The sequence below is a fragment of the Melanerpes formicivorus genome, unplaced genomic scaffold, assembly GCF_026170545.1.
Source record: "Melanerpes formicivorus ecotype bairdi unplaced genomic scaffold, bMelFor1.0.p_v2 SCAF_6, whole genome shotgun sequence".
Taxonomy (NCBI): Eukaryota; Metazoa; Chordata; class Aves; order Piciformes; family Picidae; genus Melanerpes; species Melanerpes formicivorus.
Window position 1 is genome coordinate 11024319 of NW_027142358.1, and position 19283 is coordinate 11043601.

The window sequence follows — 19283 nt, forward strand, 5'->3', positions numbered from 1 at the left end:
CTCCGCCGCTGGCGGGAGCCGCGACGCAGGGCACAGGGGCACGGGGAGCCGGCGGAGCGCAGCGGGGTGCCGAGAGGCAGGGGAGGGCGAGCCGCGCCGGCAAGGGATGGGAGGGGAAAGCCGCTCATCATGTTTAGGGGCAAGGGGAGTCTCCCTGCTTGGGAACCCGGTGCGCGGCCCCGGCTGCGGCGGTCTCCGTCTCTGGGAAGGTAGGATTCGGCCGTAGTGGCTCCCAGAGAGGCCTTAGCGAGTTCCCCTCCTCCCGTCCCGCTTCGCCTCTGCGCCGTCCCCGGCGCTTTCGGGCTGGGGAGTCCCCGGTGCAGCAGCTCAACTGGGCGGTGGAGCGCCAATGGATTCAGAGCAGGCAGCGGGCTGAAAGGGTCCCTCTTGGGAGGGGTCGGGGAGGTGGCGGTCGTTCTGGAGGAGGCCTTTCAAGGAGAAAGGGCCCTGCGAGGCTGCTTCTCGGCGGGTAGGAGATTGCCAGACGTCCCTAGGGCTGGGCTTCATGCAGTAGGTGTGTGCGCTACCCTCACCGCGGCACAGATCTCGTTCTCAGCCGTTTTAACGCCCTGGCAGCCTCAGCAAGGTAATACGTAAAATTGATTTCCACGTTTTAGTGGTTTCCTACCTTTTCAGTTGCATCTTGCAGTTCGAAGAAAGACAGACAATATGTGACCCAGTTTCTGAGGACCAGCGGTAGTTGGGCGATAGTTTGGGAGCCTCTGGGTTGCGTCAGGGAAAGCAGTTTTATAAACTAAACGTATTTTCTCTTGAGCTAGCTGGGAAATACCTGTCTATAGCGTTAAGCCATCAGATACAGCAAGTCGCTGTAAAGGAGCTGATACTGTTTCACATAAAAAAATCAAGAGTGCACAATACCTGAACCAGCATTTTGACTGATAAGGTCTGAAATCGTTTACTGCATCATGGATATTTTCTTTTGGACTTCCCAGCCATGTTATTGCTTCCTGCAGTCTTAAATCACAGATACACTTAATAGGGGGAAATTCTGAAATTTTAAATGCTGCTATCACTAGTTGTAGAGTATAAGTGGTACTAGGTACTATTATACAGCAAGGTAATCACATGCCATAATGGACAGCGTGCCTCCTAAGCTATTGAATCTCAGTTTTAAAAACGAAAGTATCTCTTCTCCTAACCTAGTATTTGTGTCACGTGTTATGTTATTATTGCTCTGAAGGAACGTAAAAGGTGATGATCAAGTGTCCTGTGGAAAGGAAGAGAGTGGCAATATGCTTATGGAGTGTGCAATATTCTGCTGAAGTTGTACTGAATGTAGCCTGTTTCCTCTAAATGGAAGAGACTGTGTGGCAAAAATGGAATTATCCTAATTAATTATTTAAATATCTCAAAATAAATAATGTATACCCACGAAGCTGTAATAGCAGGCATCTTTTTGTTGTTTTTCGGTAATGACAGGCTGCTTTAGTGTGAAAGAATCCTGACATGATTCTGGAAACTGGGCCAACATATCATTGACTATGCACTTTGAAGAAAAGTGGGAAAGGTAGAGGAAAGGTTTACAATTTTTTAATCTCTTGGTATTGTGCTGTGGCCACAAATGACTGCATATAGAAAAAAATAAAGTTTCTGGGACAGAGAAAAATTCTGCAGTTAGTCCAACTATAGCAACTGTTGTAGTTGCTCAAGTTATTTTATAAACAGCTTTTCAGAGAATAGCATCTAGATAATTTCATCTTACTATGTTATGTTTTTCTTATGTCTGACTGGATTACTTTCAAGCATCACCTGACTGTTTTCATATGAAGGCTACAGTAAGCTACAGCTGGGGAAGTGGATCAGGAATGGCCTCCTAAATAAACTGGAAATTGAAACTGGACATGTCCTTAGCCCTTGGTATAAGGATTGTAGGTTGATCCTATGGGAGCATCTCCATAGTTAGCATCAATGTGCTTTGATACCAAAAAGGACACTTCTCTCAGCTTCTCTCCCCCAGTACTTAAAGATACAGGAAAAATAAGAGGTGGCCATAACTCTTTGCAGGACAGGAGTTTTCCGTTAAAGGTAAATCCATTCTATGGTTTAGCCATTACTGAAGAAAGCATCGCTCTTGAACTTGCACTGGTACTCATCTTACCACTTCAGCTGAACTGTAGTATTTCATTTTCTGCCAGTCTAGCTCCTCTGACTAATCTGCTGTGGTATGGGATAAGTAACAGTGCTGATGTAAAAGAAAAGGTTAAGGATGGAGGGACAGGGCAGGAGGGAAGAAACAAGGGTGCAGCAGCTCTCTATTAGACCAGCTTAGCAATACTGAGAAACTATACTCTTTGATTACAGTAGCCTGGAACTTCGTGGCACACAAGGAGACAACATCACTGTAGTTCTTACTTTACTTCTGCCTTAAATCTAGAAATGGGCTACATATGAGACAGTTTATCCAAAAAGCTTAGGTCAGACATGGCTTTAAAACCTTCAAGAAGTAAATGTTTCCTCTCCCTGGTTTTCAAATCATCAACATACTCTTTACTCATCTTTAAGGACCATTTTCTGATGGATCAATGTAACAATTCCATAGAAAGCTTTTGGAAATAAAAATAGAAATTTCTTCCCCAAAAAGTCTTCCCAGAGATATTCTCAAGAGTATATGGCAGTGTCCATGATTGTGGAATAATCCCAACAGCTCATCAGTTTCTCTGTATTTACATTCATACTGTCTTCCTTCCAGTCATCTGTGTAATCTCAAATCATATTATGTAGACCTAGACCATGGATGTTATCTCAGTATACCAAAAAAAAAAGTTAGTGAATTGGCCACTTCTTATACATCCAAATTAATTAATGAGTGGCAAAACTGTTGCTGATATCCAGAGAATTATAAATATATATTGACTCATGTCATTTGTACTGGAGAGTAAAAGGTGCATTTTAACAACTGGTGTGTATATTCAGGACAGACTTCTGACCTTCTTACCATTTAGGGGTAGCATTTTGTTTACTTAAGTAACCCATTAATTTACCTGTTCCCCTGTATTTGTATAGGTGGTGCTTTTATCAATGTCTATGTACCAAAAGAAGGTATTAAATCATGGAGATGCAGAATTCAAAGAATCATGTGTAACATGCTTATTGAGCTGCTCCTTACAGCCTCCAGTATAGGAGATTTCACAGCATAAATAGCTCAATCTGTTAATCTCTTAAGTAAATACAGTTTTTGTCCTAACACCTAAGATAAATCTCCTTTGTTGCTACTTGAGATAATTTCTTAATGCCCTACAGAAGTTGGTACAGAAATCAAGAACTGTACATTTGAGTAAAAAGTCTTTAAATACTGGAACTCATATATGCCTTGGCATCCGTTTTTGAAGCTAAAGAAAGTACTTCAGCCTTCTCATATAGCTTACATTTTTGAGAACTCTTACATGTTATATTGCTCTTCTTCAAACTGATTTCTCTATATTTCTAAGAAACACTAAACACAGCTGTTTAGTCCTTGTCAGTGCATAGCTGGAAGAAATACCTCAACCTTCCTGCAGATTATGGCCTACTAAGATCTTCTGGTGATGTTGCTTAAACTGAAGATCCTCTGATTTGTTTGGTCAAATTTAGTTTGGTTAGCTAATTAAAAAATTGGTCCAATTTTTATTTAAGCAAATTGGGCAGCTTTGGCAGCACGCTAGAAGAGGCAGCTACCACTAGCCTGGAGAGCAACAGCAAGGCAGGCACTGACAACCATAACCATTCTAAGAGCTGTTTAGAGGATCTGTATGACTACCTTTGAGTTTGATTGTGAGAGAGTAATGCAAAACCATCGCAAATGCTAGTAAAATTGAGATTTATCCTGTCTACTCTTTCCTCTTTCTCACTTAAGCCAGTTATTTTGTTGAAAAAAATAGGAATTAGTCTTTCTAACATTTTTTGTATATATATATATATATATATAGGCACCTTCCTATTTTCTACATGTTTATGAAGTTGCCAAATCATTTATTTTTGTGTCTTCATAGTACAAAAAGTCTCATGGCATCTGTTGTGTTCCTGATTTTCATCTTTCTCTATCTGAAGCCCCCTAGTAATTTGTGGAAAAGCAAGTAGAACTAAAGATGGACAATCACTTATGCCAGTAACATGGCATTCAGTAATTGTAATTCTTCTTTTTGGTGTATCTGTGTACAATTTTAGGGATGCACTGTGCCTCCCAAGAAGCATCAAGAGAGGTATGTACTTCAGTCAGGTAGTTGATGTCCAAGCTTAAGACTTGTCAGGGAAAACAAGTGGAGCTGTGCTGAGGAGAAATGGCTCCTGTTCACCATTTCCCAGCACTGGGACTAGTCACTCCAGACTATTCATTGAAGACTACCATGATTTTGTAATCATCTAGAGGTTATGTAAAGAGAGCAGGCTACTGAAGTTATATGTTCAGTATTTTCTGTTGCACAAAGAATGAAAAACGTGGAGTTTAGCCACTAGATGTCAATGTTGCTGTGCTAAAAGGCAAATGCAGTTTTATTTGTTTGGCTGATAAGGAATTTAGTCAATAAAAGCACTTCTGGATTTAAATTTGTTTCCAGTATAGAGTCAGTTACAAAAAAATATCATAGACTAGACCATGGTATGGCCATTATTTTGAGGCCAAATATGCTGGTTTATGCTATTTTTAAGTTTCAATTACTATTTCATTGTGTAATCATTGATAGAAAGTGCCTTTGAAAAAATAGCATCAGATTGTTCATCATTGTTCTCCCTTGATCTGAACTCCCAGACATTTGCGTAAGTAATCACAACTATTGTATTTGTTAATAAGTTAAACCAGAGATAATAATGTGATATTTAATCCTATTATTAGCTTGTAGAATATCCTAAATTCCAACTGTCAGTGGATATTTTCCTCTTATTTATTCCTGTGTAATACCATTGGAGATAAATGTCAGATACATGTGTGGACAGAGTTTCTGGAACACTAAAACTTCCAATATGATAAAAAATTTGGAAAACTTGTTCTTTTGAAAATATGTCCCAAATTCTCTAGAGCTAAAAGCAGAGCTGAGGGATGATGGAATTTTAGGAGGCCATATGAAGTAGAGTTTGACCCATGGGCCTTTCTTATTCCAGGCTCCTGTACTGCTAGGATGAAAAAAATTGCTGCAGACCTCCACAACTACTTAGTACCTAATGCACTGTTAGACTTTATCTGAAGGCAGTGGTTCTGTTGGCTGCCTACAGAGTACTTACTTTGAGATCAAAGTTTGGGAATTGGTTTTATAAACTGTAAGATACAGCTCAAGAAGAGGACAGTGCACATTTCAAATCTCAGATTGTTCTGCTGGTAGGATAAAAAAGAATGCTGAAATCTTTTATTGGAAATGGAGTTGAAACTTTCAGTCTGTGAAAGTCTCCCAAGAAGAAAAATACAAGGAAATTGCACTTTTAGCCTTAGCTGATCAATTTGGTAAAATGAGTCCTAGTTTAGGCTGTAGTGTTAGAAAATACAACCTGAGCTGTTTTCATTCCGTTATCTCCAATTCCTGTGATGCAGATAAGGCCTCTCAATTTTAAGTACAATTCACAAAGTAATTGTTTTTTTTTGTTACCTTTGGCAGAGGAGAAGCCTTAATCTTCATTATCGTGAACTTAATTCATGCTCAAGACTTCATGTAATGGTGTCATTGCTTACACTGTTAACATGCTAGTGGATCACTGATACACAAATAAATACAGCTGTTATAATTTCCAACATGGATTTTAGCTTTCTGAACATTGATTACAGAGTTATGCAGGAGTCTTATCTTGAAAACCAGATAGTTTTATTCATTTATTCTGTTGCAGTTAAGGGAACCCTTGTAGCAACAAACTTCATCCCAAAGTTTCTGTGATTTTCAAAAATGCTATTAACTGGGCCCCAAGCCCTTGTTAGGATGTGTCATAGTATCATAGTATCAGTCAGGGCTGGAAGGGACCACAAGGATCATCTAGTTCCAGCCCCCCTGCCATGGGCTGGGACACCCCACACTAGGTCAGGCTGGCCAGAGCCTCGTCCAGCCTGGTCGTAAACACCTCAGGGGCGGGGCCTCGACCACCTCCCTGGACAACCCATTCCAGTGCTTCACCCCTCTCATGGTGAAGAACTTCCTCCTCACCTCCAGCCTGAATCTCCCCACCTCCAGCTTCATTCCATTCCCCCTAGTCCTATCGCTCCCTGATATCCTGAGAAGTTCCTCCCCAGCCTTCCTGTAGGCCCCCTTCAGATACTGGAAGGCCACAAATAGGTCACCTCGGAGCCTTCTCTTCTTTGTGTATTGCAAATTAAACCAGTATGACCCTATAAAGACTGATTCAGTTATGGAAATAATAAAGCAGACTTTAATTAAAATAATTATTGGAAACAACCTCCCACATTATCTCTAAAATTTGGGTTGTTTGGTTTTCTCTCTTTTTTTTTTTCCCCCCCCAAAGAGTAAAGAATTTTATCTAATAAATCCCTAAAGATATATTACATAGAGTCCTGACTAGTGTCCTTTAATTATCACTGCTAGCACCACATTTGCTGTGTGGCAGGTAATTTTGGTCTCCAGAGATTACAGTATGGTAGCTCTGTTGAGAACAAAGCTCATTAAATGATTACACATGCACGCAGGCATGCATAAACATGTATAGTGACTTCAGCCTATCAGGAATTTAATTAAAAAGTAATTATCACTATGCACAAAATACTACTTCTTAGTTTTATCAACCTGCATTGGAACAATAGTAATACAGAAATTAACTTTTCCAACATGCTGCAGTATTGGTTCAAGGAGATTTTAGAAGAGCTTTGTGCTTAAATTCCTCAAAGAATGAATATTTTCCTAAGAGAGCAAAGAATGCTTAATCCTACTTATATGTCTAGGTCTGCGATGGTGGAATGCTACTGATGGTATTCAAGTGCATTAAAAAAAATAAAAGAATAGTAAAGAAGAGAAGGAATATAGAGTAAAATGGAATTAGAAAATCACAACCAACTAACAAGCAATGTACTTGTTTTCTTTAAATTATATCATTGTCCATGGGATTTATTTTGTGAAAATAAAAAGAATCTGTGAGCAAAATTACAATCCATTGTGGTTTTAAACCACAGTGGAAAAGATATTCCCGTGTTTCCTCTTTATTGTGCATAATGTCTACCATGTAAGTATATCCATAATAGTCACCTATGATGACAATTGAGGAAAGGTACAAATCATTCACAGTTAAATGTATGGAATCTGAAGTCTCCCGTATGAAAGCGTGAGTGACGAGTCACTATCTTCTGAGTCATAGAAGCTGTTAAGTACTGTTCATGTACCTAGCATTCTGTAAAACCTGGAAAAGAAAGGTGCTTCTAAGATGTAATGTAATAGAGAAGTAAGTTCTCATTCCTGCTTAAGTGTTCCAGAAGTAGACAGGTTTTTCAGAGATGTGTTACATCTAAACCAAAACTTGACATCTTATTTCAGGAATCATGAATGTCAGTTCTGCAAACTGGACTCTGCAGCTGGTTAGGTGTGTTCATCACAGTGTTTTCCACTGGTTATCCTAGAGCTAAGAAAATATTTCATAGCAGGAATTATTTGCAATATATAGAGTGTAGACAAGTGTTTGGAATCTCACAGACAGATTTTTTAAAAATAAGGTATTAAGAGCATAATAAGGCATAATGATGGTGACATCAACTCTCATTTCACCTTATGATTTCAGTGGGTTACTTACATAGTAAAGTAGTACAGTAATTGTATGTAGAGACTGGTAGTATTTGGGTTGAGGTATCAAGTGATCATTCAGTGGAAACAGAAGGATATGTGAATTCAAAGATCATGTCCTGAGCAGTGAAGTAGGATGAATCAGTAAAAATTCCTATTAAACTTTTTTTTTTCCCTTTAAATGAACATGCTTTTAGAGTACTACTTTGAGACCTTGTTTAATTAATAATACCATTAGCCATTCTGCTAGAATGGACCTTTCATTAGTGAAAATATACTACTGATTGCTAGGAGATATATTTCATATTAAATACAATTTTGTGCTGTTTAATCACCAATATCATTAGGACATAAAGTACTGAAATACTGTCCACCTTTTCATTCCATTGCATCTAGGTAGAAAATGCCAAACTATCCTAAATGGGAACAAGTAGTCTAACTTAATTTCAAGTATCAAGTTATGTTACTTATAGCCAGTAACACTGAGCCATGCAGTATCTACAACTCTGGAAGTGAAAATGACAGACCCAAAAAAAATGCTGAGGAAAGTTTCTGTAGCAAGTGAAAAAGAAACAGTCCAGCCTGGACCTTGGGGGAAATCCTGCTGCTTGTTGAAACCACATTCAATTTGCAAGCGCTATGTTACAATGGTAACAGTTACGTATCTTCCTGAAGGCCTTCACTACAAGAAAGATAAGGCTCAGGACATGAAGTGGGATTTGAGCAAAAGCCCACTTCCTTTAGCATATCATGGAATCTTCTCTCAAGTTTGCATTGCACTGTGCACAATTCTTAAAAGATGGATTGTATTATTTAAAGTTATATTAGGCTTTGTTGTAATATACTTTAATAATCGTTTTAGTCAATCCATACCATTCATTCCCTGCACAAATAAGTTTTACTTGAACCTTAGCCTACAATCAGTATTTGGCAGTATCTGAGACTGTTAACAAAAGGAAGATATTCTTCTGACAGCCTCATTTATCTTAGATATTGTCATCATCCAGCCAAAAGTTTTAAGAACTAGGAAAATTGTTATTTGGAGATGAAACATTAAACTCCGTTTCTAATACAGCACTCCTGAAGCATAATATTTATCTCATAGTTGTCTGTTGAGCTTCAACTTTTCATTGTAATTTTCTAAAACCATATTTAGGAATTGAATGTAGCTGAGTAAGTTCAAGCTATTCTGTACCCCAAAATTAATTTGGTTTATTACATGTTTGTGACCTAATGTATAGGAGTTACCTTTAATGATAAGTATTTTGCTATCCATTCTTTCTTGCAACTTGCCCTTTAACTCATGTATCTTGCCTTCAAGATTACATTGGAAGGATTTTTACTACTTTATGAAAGAAAAGTAAATCTTATTCAGACACTTGCTTGTATCTTTATTAATCTGATCATCATCTTGAAAGGTTGCAATCTGTTATATTTTCCTGCTGTAGACAAATGACTTCTGAGAGCTAAGAGATATTTTAATATGCTTATAATTGCAGGGTATAACTGCTCTAGAGACAGTCCTCCAAGCCTTTACATGCTCAAGCTTGACCAAATAAAATCTTTCTTATGATCCCAAAATTTTTGTCAGATTTTGAAAACAAGTTTTATAACCTTAACAATCAAGTTACACTTATCTATAGTACATGTCACTCTTATTTTGCAGTATATGAGTTAGAAAGTTATGTATAAGCAGTTTTTCACCTGCACTATCTATTAAATTGTGGACAGGAAGATGACTTCGAAAATTAACATTAGCTTTGTCAGCATTGTCAGGAAATGCACTGCCAGAAATTTAAAACAACAGTATGTAGTACAATGGGTTTATGTTGTTTCACTGCTGCCTTGAAAGTAATCAAATAGATGATGAATTGTTATCCTTTCAGTGCTGTAGTAAGAACAACTAGCAAAGCATTTTGGTACTTTCTTACTCAGAGATGTCAATGCTTGCAGAAATACATGCCTATACAACAGAATATTAAATTGTTTTCCCAGTTAAAAAGCTAATGTGCTATTAATATATAAAGGTACTGTTGTACTGTGGTCTAACACTACAGTATGAAAAACAAAGCCTGAAACTTATGGTGACACCCATGATTTGTATTGATTTGCAGTTCATTGCAGTCTTAGAACAACACAAATACCCCAACCTTGGAGCCTGAGAGTCTCTATGAAAGGGCACCGCATCCCAGGTCACAGTTAATAATGCAGTTGCCCATCAGCCACATCCATGTGGAGAATCCATGTCCTCAGCAAAGAGGGATTTAACTGTCTTGCTAACATCGCCCGTTCTGAATCTATAGCAACCCTCCTTTAATATGCAAAGCTATTTTTAGTATCAGGGCAGCCTTGAAAACAGCAGGTAAAGCATGAAAAGAATGAATAAGTGGTAGTGGTGCTCCTCTGTGAACAGATGCTATATATAGCTCTAGAGAGCGATATTAGTGTATATAATGTGTATGTGAAGGGAGACCTGCCTCCCTGAGGGCAGGTAGAGGTATCAGAAGCAGTAGAGCAGTACTACTACTTCTGACCTGAGCAGTTATATAAAAAGACATTATTTCAGATTGTTCTGGTTAGGAAAATAAACTATTAATGGAATCAGGTATCTTTGAGTCAGTCTTTATATGCAAAGACAGTATAGCGTTCATCTCCCTGAGTGAAGAACAGATTGAACAGCCGGAGACTCCAAGCTCTTTTCAGCCAGTACTTGCTCCAAGAAGTTCTCCAGGGATGTTTCTCCAGTCCTCCTTTCAAATGCCTGGAATCCAAGATGTTGTTTTCTGTGATGCCTCTACTGCTCTTTTGAGTTCTTCTGGGGTTTTGTCCTTCTCTTTTTCTCTTACATATTCGTCTATTTGCTTCAAAAAGTGCTTAGGATAAAAGCCACATGTCTTTGTTTAATCAGTAATGTGTGCCATTTTCATAGCTGGGGAGCTATATTGCTTCACAAAGGAGCATATTACTTCTTAGTGATATGTTATATTGAGGCTGGGAATTAGGCCCTCCAGTTTTAATGATCTTGTCTAAATCACAAGGGCAGCAATAATGGAAACTTGCAGATTCCCACAAGTGGCTGGAGTGTAAAAGAAAGTCAGCTGTATGGAATTTGGATTGTTGTCTTAGAAAAGTGGTACATAGGAAGCATTTTAAGATCAAAATGTGAATGTTATCATATTAAGGGTAGGGGAAATCCTTTATCTTCTGAGCAGTCATAACTAGAATATTTATCTCTCTACATTTAAAACTACAGCCAGTTCTTAGATAATGTTGTGTTGGTTTTGCCCTCCCACTCCACAGGGAGACAGGCAGCATCCAAAAGAGCAAATAGTTTCTTAAAGTTGTAGTGAGTAAAGAGCAAGTTGGCATATGAGCAAACAGATGTGATGGATTTCTTCAGTGCTCCAAAGTCTCTTCTGCAGGGCGATGCAGTTTGTAAGAAAAAGGGACCAGGGAGTCCAGCTTGGTGTGGTATCTTACTTGATGGAGAATCTGTGCTGGGCTTGTGCAATGACAGTGTTCCCACCATAGGGTGGGGTGGAGTGTCAGACAGACCTAGTATTTGCTTGAAGCAAAAGGGATCAACTCTTACTGAAATAAGGTATTTTTCTAAATTTCTTGAATTGTTAAAAACAATAAGCCAGTAAAATACACTTGTGGAGCCATCACCAACAACCCCTTAAAATGTTTCAGCACTGATCCAAACCCCTGCTTTGTGAGGCATTTTGATTAGCGATGATGAAACAGTATGTGTTTGATGAGGCACATCCTTCTCGTTGTGCAATTCATTATGTCAGTGGCACTCCAGTAAGGCTTTTACTTGAAGTATTTCAGTAAGTTCAGTCTACACTAAGATTTCTTTCATTGTGAATTATTCAGGATGTAGAAACCTTCTGCATCTGAGTAAAAATTCTCTCCTCAAAAGCCTATTATCTCTGCCATTTAACAAATGAATTTCCTATGTGTATTTAAATAAATAATACATAGTTACTTTCTTTTTCTGTCCACAAAATGACAAGAAAAATTAAATACAATTTTATAAATATTAGAACAATTTTGCAGGGAGGCAAAGCCATGAAAAAGTACAGAAGGGCAATGTAAGATAGCACAGGTCAAGGAAAGGGTTTTATAACATGCTGTCTGTTTTTAATTAGCATCTTGGCAAACTGGACAAGCTCAAACATTTTTCCATGAAGAAATGTATTATAGACTTTTCTAGCTGCCAATTAAATGGCATTTAGCTACAGTGACAGTGGTATGTTTTTTTGGGTGTATAAAAAGCATTTACTCATGCTAGAAAATCTGGGACATTTTGTTTTGGACACAGGGTTCCTATTGGACTGGATTTTCTATCCCTCTGTATTTTCACTTTAGGCATAAAGGGTACCTCCTATGAATCATTACTAAATGAGTAAATAGTGCAAGGGGCTGGAAGAGTGGAGATCATAACTATCACATGTCAGTTTGTATATACCTGTTGAGGGTCTGTCCTCCAATTAGATGACAATTTTTAAAGAATGCTAGCAAAATACTAGGACATTTTATGAGGTTCGTATTTTGTCCTCTTTGATCCAGACTGAGGTATTTTGTCACCAGTTCTGTCCTGTGGTTCATTTAAATATTTGTGAGAGTTTGTAATAATGAAACTGTCCCTTAAATGTGTGGCCTATACGTTTTCACTAATGGTGAAGTCAGTGCTCCCTGTCTGCTCCTGTCCTCAGCTGCAACTTCTGGCTCTAACAATTCTGGTTTTGTTTTGGAAGGATTTGAACTTGTCCAGGGCTTATTTCCCACCCCCAACTCCCACCCCTTTATTTTATTTTACCATATCATTTATTTAATCCAGTCCAGAAGAAGCATTAGAGCTAGAAACACCAGCAGGGAGATGTCGATAAAGGCAGAACCAAGAGCCCAGGAAAGTGTGGGGAAGAAAGAAACCATCCCATTAAACCTTGCACAGAAGCACATTCTCAATATCACCACATTAGTTTCTCCAGAAGTTATGAGACTATTTCCAATTATAAATTAAATGTAACTTCTCTCAGTAATATTGTGCTTTTAATGCCTGATCAGGCTACATAGGTTAAAGAAAGGCAAAAAAGTAACTTGCCTATTTGAACTCGACTGTTCCTCTCTGAGGATGTATGCTAGGTGACAAGTCTGATGTCAGTTCCAGTGAAGTGGATGGGCATGTTGACTGGCTAAAAAACGTCCCCATTTCCAGCCTTGCACACATGAGACATTGATTGCCCCACAATACAAATTAACTACAGGTAAATTATCTGGAAAGTTTTCTTAAAAGATTGAGAAAGTGCAGATTTCTACAGCAAATGAAGACTTTGTTCTTTTATATTACTTCCCTTCTTAATACTTCTTTGTGTGTTAAGTGTGGTCTGAGTTCCTGCTGTGAACCATGACAAATAGCTTCACACATCTTGAATTGGGTTCTCCTTTGCATTTGAGTTTGTATGCATGCACTTTTCATTTTTTCCTCAACTCTAAATATCCACTGTCAGTATTTTCAAGGCAAAATACAGACAGTAGAGACAAAGTAGGATCTATTTGTTTAGGTCTGAAGAAAAAAGGCTAATATTCAGGAGAGCAGTTAACTTTATGCTACTGCATTATGTGCTGACAACCACAATGCTTTGTAACAGAGTTTATGAGCTTTTAAAACACTTGAGAAAGCAACTGGTCCCACTTTGCTGGAAAACAATACAGGATCTAGGGAATTGCTGAGAAGTCCTAGCCCTGGGTTTTCTACAGGCTCAATATTATTTGGAGGAGCAGGAATAGACAACCCCAGAGGAAACTGGGGGTCAATACATAACCAGATTAATAGGATTTGTGGGCTCTTTCTCATAGTAAAGAGCCAGTCCAGTAGTTGAGGTTATGTCTTTATCTGACCTGAAGAACAGCTAATGGATTGTTGTTTGATTGTTCTATTCTTTCTTCTTACTTACATAAGGTAAAGCTACTGAGCTGTGTGGCACTTATTTGCCTGCCTTGGAAGACAGTCCGACCAGCAGGAATGATCATCCTTCAAAACATGTAAACATTTAAGATTAGCAGTATTGTCAATATCAGCTGTTTGAAGGTGATGGATTAGATCCTTGAAGTGTTGTGATACAGAATAGAATAGAATAGAATAGACCAGACCAGACCAGACCAGACCAGACCAGACCAGGTTGGAAGAGACCTCCGAGATCATTGTGTCCAATCTATCATCCAACCCACCTAATCAACTAAACCATGCAACCAAACACCCTATCAAGTCTCCTCCTAAACACCTCCAATGATGGTGACTCCACCACCTCCCTGGGCAGGCCATTCCAATGGGCAGTCACTCTCTCTGTGTAGAATCTCTTCCTAACCTCCAGCCTAAACCTCACCTGGTGCAGCTTGAGACTGTGTCCTCTTGTTCTGGTGCCTGTTGCCCCCACCTGGCTACAACCTCCCTTCAGGTAGTTGTAGAGAGCAATAAGGTCTCCCCTGAGCCTCCTCTTCTCCAGGCTAAGCAACCCCAGCTCCCTCAGTCTGTCCTCATAGGGCTTGTGTTCCAAACCCCTCACCAACCTTGTTGCCCTTCTCTGGACATGTTCCAGCAAGTCAACATCCTTCCTAAACTGCGGGGCCCAGAACTGGACACAGGACTCAAGGTGTGGCCTAACCAGTGCAGTGTACAGGGGTTTAAAAGTCATGTGCTATCAAAACATAATACATTTTGGATACTTCTTATCTAGCTTCTTAGCCTTTATCCCTCTTGTTTTCCCAGGAGGTTGGATGAGATTTTCTCCTTAGGTGCTTCCCAGCCTTAGAGAGCCTTTAAACTCACAAAGGGTAGAAATTCCATAGGTTTGACTTGTTTTCTGAGGTAATTTCTAATGTTCTCTACTATTTAGAAGACCTGCAACTGAAAATAAAGCATCAAGAATCAATATGATGCTGCAAGCCCTTGGCTGTAACCAAATAAAAGCTAAACACAGATTAATTTTGCCTAGCTTCTCTTTGGGTGAAATATACTGTGCATCTGTTTTCCTTAAAGAATGACAGCTCAGATAACAGTACATCTCTCCTGACATACTTTTTTGTTGTTCTTCAAATTCTGGTGTACCTAAGCCAGCAAGCAGTCCTAGAGCCACCTGCACGCTCACCAGGATATGCTTACTGGAGTAGTGTTTTGCATGAGCATGCAATTACGTCCATGAGAGCTAAGACATGATTCTCTTCCGAGGTGATCACCTTAACCGTGAACTGGCTACTTTATGCAAGGGAGACCACCCTCCAAGTTTTTATTTCCTTTAAAGTTGGCATCAATTAAGTGGCTGTTTTCTCAGCATTTTGACACATGAGCTGGCCTGGTTGTTCTCCTTTTACTGAATCTCTTGTGGTGTACTAAAGAGGGATATCCGTAATAGGGACCTGTATAGACAAGACAGGGCAAAGTCAGAACGACTTTCAAATAAAAAGTTGTGGCCAGCCCTGTGATCATTCCCGAGCTATGAGCTGGTATAAAGGCATCTCAAGTTTTATTATGCCTAACCTGCAGAAAGCCTCTTCCTGGCAATGGATCTTGGTGCCAGATCCACCAGGAAGCATAGTCTTTTCAGAACTGTTTAGAATTCACAGGACTTTGTTTTGTATATTGAAAGTACAGCCTTGGTCTCAGCTGCTTTGAATTTGCCATTTGCTGCAGGATTTGTTGAAAGGGTGGCACTGAGAGAGCAAGAACTCAGACTCATGAGATGTTTGTAGAACACTTTGATCACAAAATCCTTCTGCTCCAACACAGTGGTAATATGGCAATAACAATGTTTGGTTCTTTAGGAGACTCATGGATATCGGGGTGTGGTGGGTTGAAAATTCCCCCCCTAACATTAAGTGATTCAGAGTGATCCGGACTATTACATACCTACGTAGTGTAATATTACAGGCTTAACAGCAAGTACAGCAAAGTCCACTAAGTCTGGCCATCAGTGGATTTTGGATTAGGCTGTATCAACTGCAGGCAGCTCTAACTGAACATAGAAAAGGCAATACCGTTTTCTAAAAGCAGGGTGAAATAAATGATAACCACAACAGTATATGTATCTGCAAAGGGAATATATTTCCCTTTGCACTACAAGTGAGCATTAAAACACAGGAAGCTTATTGAAATTTTGTCATCCATTGGTAATGAAAATATATTGGTCTAATGTGAATATGCAAATAGTGGAGCATAGTGAATCCCTAGAAAAAAGTATTAAATATTTTTTTAAAAATAATGTTTGGCTTTATGTTCTGATTTACTCAAGTATGTTTGCTTTACTCAAATATTTTAGCAAACAGATTGACTCATAGAAGTATTCACATTTTAGCCAGACATTTTAGAATACTTGCTAAAAATATATGTTTAGTAAATACTAGTAATAATAAATGCATATGCTTGCTCTAGAAGCCAAGCTACAAAATTTGTGCAAAGTCTAACCAAAGAACACAAGTAGTGGTAGGTGGTGAATACCTCTAATGACAACTAGCAAAAGTATTTTTAGTTTTGACAGTCATATACCAGCACTAAGCTCGTTATTAGATGGTCGATTACTATAAAAAAATTGCTGCTACCGAACAGTTTGGACACACTGGAAGAAATAACACGTTTGATTCTAATGCTATCAAATGACTATGTGGGAAATGATCAGTCCCTAAGGCTTACTTAGCTCCAGTCAAAATTAAGAGGTGAAATATCACAGCATATAAATAAAGTGCAGGGAATTCTAAAATCTGCTTTGTGCAGGGCAGTGAGAGATGATTCTCCATCTCTGCAACGAGGGCAGAAATCCTAAGGGGGCCCCGGTGGGGAAGGCGAAAGGGAAAGCCAGGGCCACAGCGCCCTCCCTTCGCGCCTCCGGGCCCCCGGGGGCCTCTCCTCACACCGGCTCTGGCCCGCACAACACCGTCGGGGCCGGCAGCAGGCAAGGCAAGGCAAGCCAAGCCACTGGCAGCGCGGCGGTGGCGGTTGCCGGGATACCGGGCAGCGGGTGAGCGCCCCGGCCTGGGCGGCGACACAGCCCTCAGCGCGAGGCGGGGGGGTGGGTCTCGCAGAGGGCCACGTCGGGACCTGCTGGCCTGCTGGGCACCAAAACCGAGCCGACACTGACAGCCAGAAGCCCAGAGCATCCCTGCCCACGCTGGAACATGTCTGCCGGCGAGCACCGCCGTTGCACGGCAAGGTGAAGATTTTTCAGCTAAAACGTTGTCAAGCGACGGGAAGCAGACCGAGTAACGCAAGCCACAACTTCCTCATCCTTCTGCAGGAACCTTCTTGGTAGAATAATAAATAAACTTTGAATCGCGTTGTGCCTAATCAGTACCTGAAACCCCAGTGAAAAGCTGGCAAGGACCTAGAGGGAGGCACGGGGCTGTGGGCACAGCAGGCCATTGCCTGCTCTGTTAGCCAGAAAACAAATGATGGCATAGGTGAGCCAAATATTGCAATGGCTGGAGAGCAGCTGCACCGCTGAAAATCCATGAACCAATTTGTTTTAAATTTACTACATGGCAAGAAATGAGATGCTGAGCTTGGCACAAAAGGACTCTGGAAAATGTGAATTATGCCTCTCTTTTGATAGAGCTGTTCTAAATATTCATAATATTCGCAACTTTGGAAAAAACCCAATTGTTTTGGCATGTAGTTTGGAATAGAAAACAAACTTCTAGGTGATTGCCTGGATGAGCAAAACTGAAGCCAGGTTACTTGCTCTGCTGGAGTAAACAATGCTAGACTGCAAAGTTTTCAGGAGGTTCAGTGTGGCTGGAGTATTAACTAAAAAGAAATGCCTAAGTAATTGATGGTGGATTTCAGTGAACGAGGCACAGGAAATGAAACACAGGGTTTCACCATCAATGGCAAAATATTGCCATGGCAATGGGTAGCTCTGCCAGGAATAAACAAAAAAAACAACAACAGACCTCTTCTCTTGCAGAAAAAAAGTTACAGAATTTTCTGTTCTCACCTCACCAAAGTCTGTGCCTTTGGACATCTTGGAGGGAAGAAGATGGTGTACCCTACTTATACAAGTCCCACAAATCCAACTCTGTTCTCAGTCAGACAATTAGATAATTTCCAGACTGAGAAGTAACCTTTATATCCAAGGAAAGGCATCAGTATTTGCTTTATAATTGTTTCAGTGTAATTCTGTACCATTTCCTTACAGAAGATGGAAGGACTCAGTAACAACACAGCTTGTGTCACTCCTAGTTGAAGTCAAGACAGTGCTGGCAGGGAAGATCTTCTTAAGAGCAAAAACATGGTCTCTCACTTAAATTAATAAAGAGCTTTAAAAAAACAACACCATGGAGAGTGAGTAAGCCGAAAAAGCACAAGCTGCCCTTTTCTTTAGGTATGGGTGCCTGGTGGGGAGCATGCTGATGTACAGGCACCAAAGTCCTCTTCCAGCAGGGCCTTCAGAGGTGCTTCAGAGCTTTTTGGATGTTTCTGGCAATCCCCAGTCCCTCACAGGATGCTGTCCTACCACCTGGTGTGAGCGCTGTGTGTCTCCTTTCAACCCAGGGAGACAAACCTCAGCCACTGCCCAGGTAAGTATTCAGCAATGTTGGGGTCCTGCCTAGTATCCATACAATGAGTTTCTTGCAGTTTTGCAGGCTGCTGTTCCCCTTTGCCATCTTTTACAATAGCATATGAAATTCCTGCTGGGTGCCTACATAGGTAAGCACTTAGAGCTTTGCTGGCATTATTCCTCAGGAAGACAGACATGGCCTGGTGCTGGTCTTGAGTTTTTATGGTCTGTAGAATAGGAGGATTGGGGCAGAGCCAGGTGGCCATGTGAAATCAAAGGAGGAGTAACCAGAAGCCAAGAGAGATTTCCTCATCAAGAAACCAAGTGTTTCCTGATGATGAGACAGCACCTACATGAAGGAGTCAAGAGTGAGCATGACTTGTATTAAACTTCTGTACCATTGGGTCAGCTCTAGTAGGCTTTGTGATCTGTGTAACATAAGCAGTGCTGCCAGACTGACAGGGAAGTGTCAAGACCTATTAAAGTTTTCCAAACTCTTCTAAGAGCAATCCTATAGCAGAAAAAATAAAATCATCCCTTATGGCTTTGCAGGTATTTGGCATTTGTCAGTTTTGTCTTACCATTCCTTATATAATAACACTTAGGTGCTGCTTAAGTTCCCTATAAAATATTTAATGTAGTTTACTGTAAAGTCTTCAGGCTGTGGACTGTATCTTGCAGAGTATTCATACTGCATCTAGCACTCATTTCAATTGCAGCCTCCAGGCAGAATTGTAAAGATTCATTATTATCACCAAAATCTGTCCTTATCCTGTCACTTTGCAAAGAAGGACCATTCATAACTACATGTTTAACATAGCTAGTGTTTAAATAACAATTATCTTTTTCCCCATCTAAGATGGGAAATGCAAATGTCTTCAATGCAAATATGTTTTTTAACTTGAACTTTTAATTGAAGTTGGCCATTTTGAATGCTGCTTGATCCACTTTATTTAACCAGCATAGAAGACATGTAACAAATAAGAATGATTCTTTTTCTAAGAAAGGGGGGGGAAAAAAAGCAAGCACA

At 39.9% G+C, this 19283-nt stretch overlaps 1 protein-coding gene across 3 annotated transcripts in view; it reads left to right on the top strand.

Moving 5' to 3' along the window:
• The first annotated feature begins 87 nt into the window (after positions 1-87).
• Positions 88-19283, top strand: part of LGI1 (leucine rich glioma inactivated 1) — a 31917-nt gene continuing 12721 nt past the window's right edge. For 2 of the 3 annotated variants that reach the window (XM_068139674.1, XM_068139677.1), the window contains exon 1: positions 13608-18272. The gene's annotated coding sequence lies outside the window, so the exon portion shown is untranslated. Of the gene's footprint in view, positions 587-13607; positions 18273-19283 lie in introns of those variants that run through there. The other variant, XM_068139675.1, reaches the window with a different exon arrangement.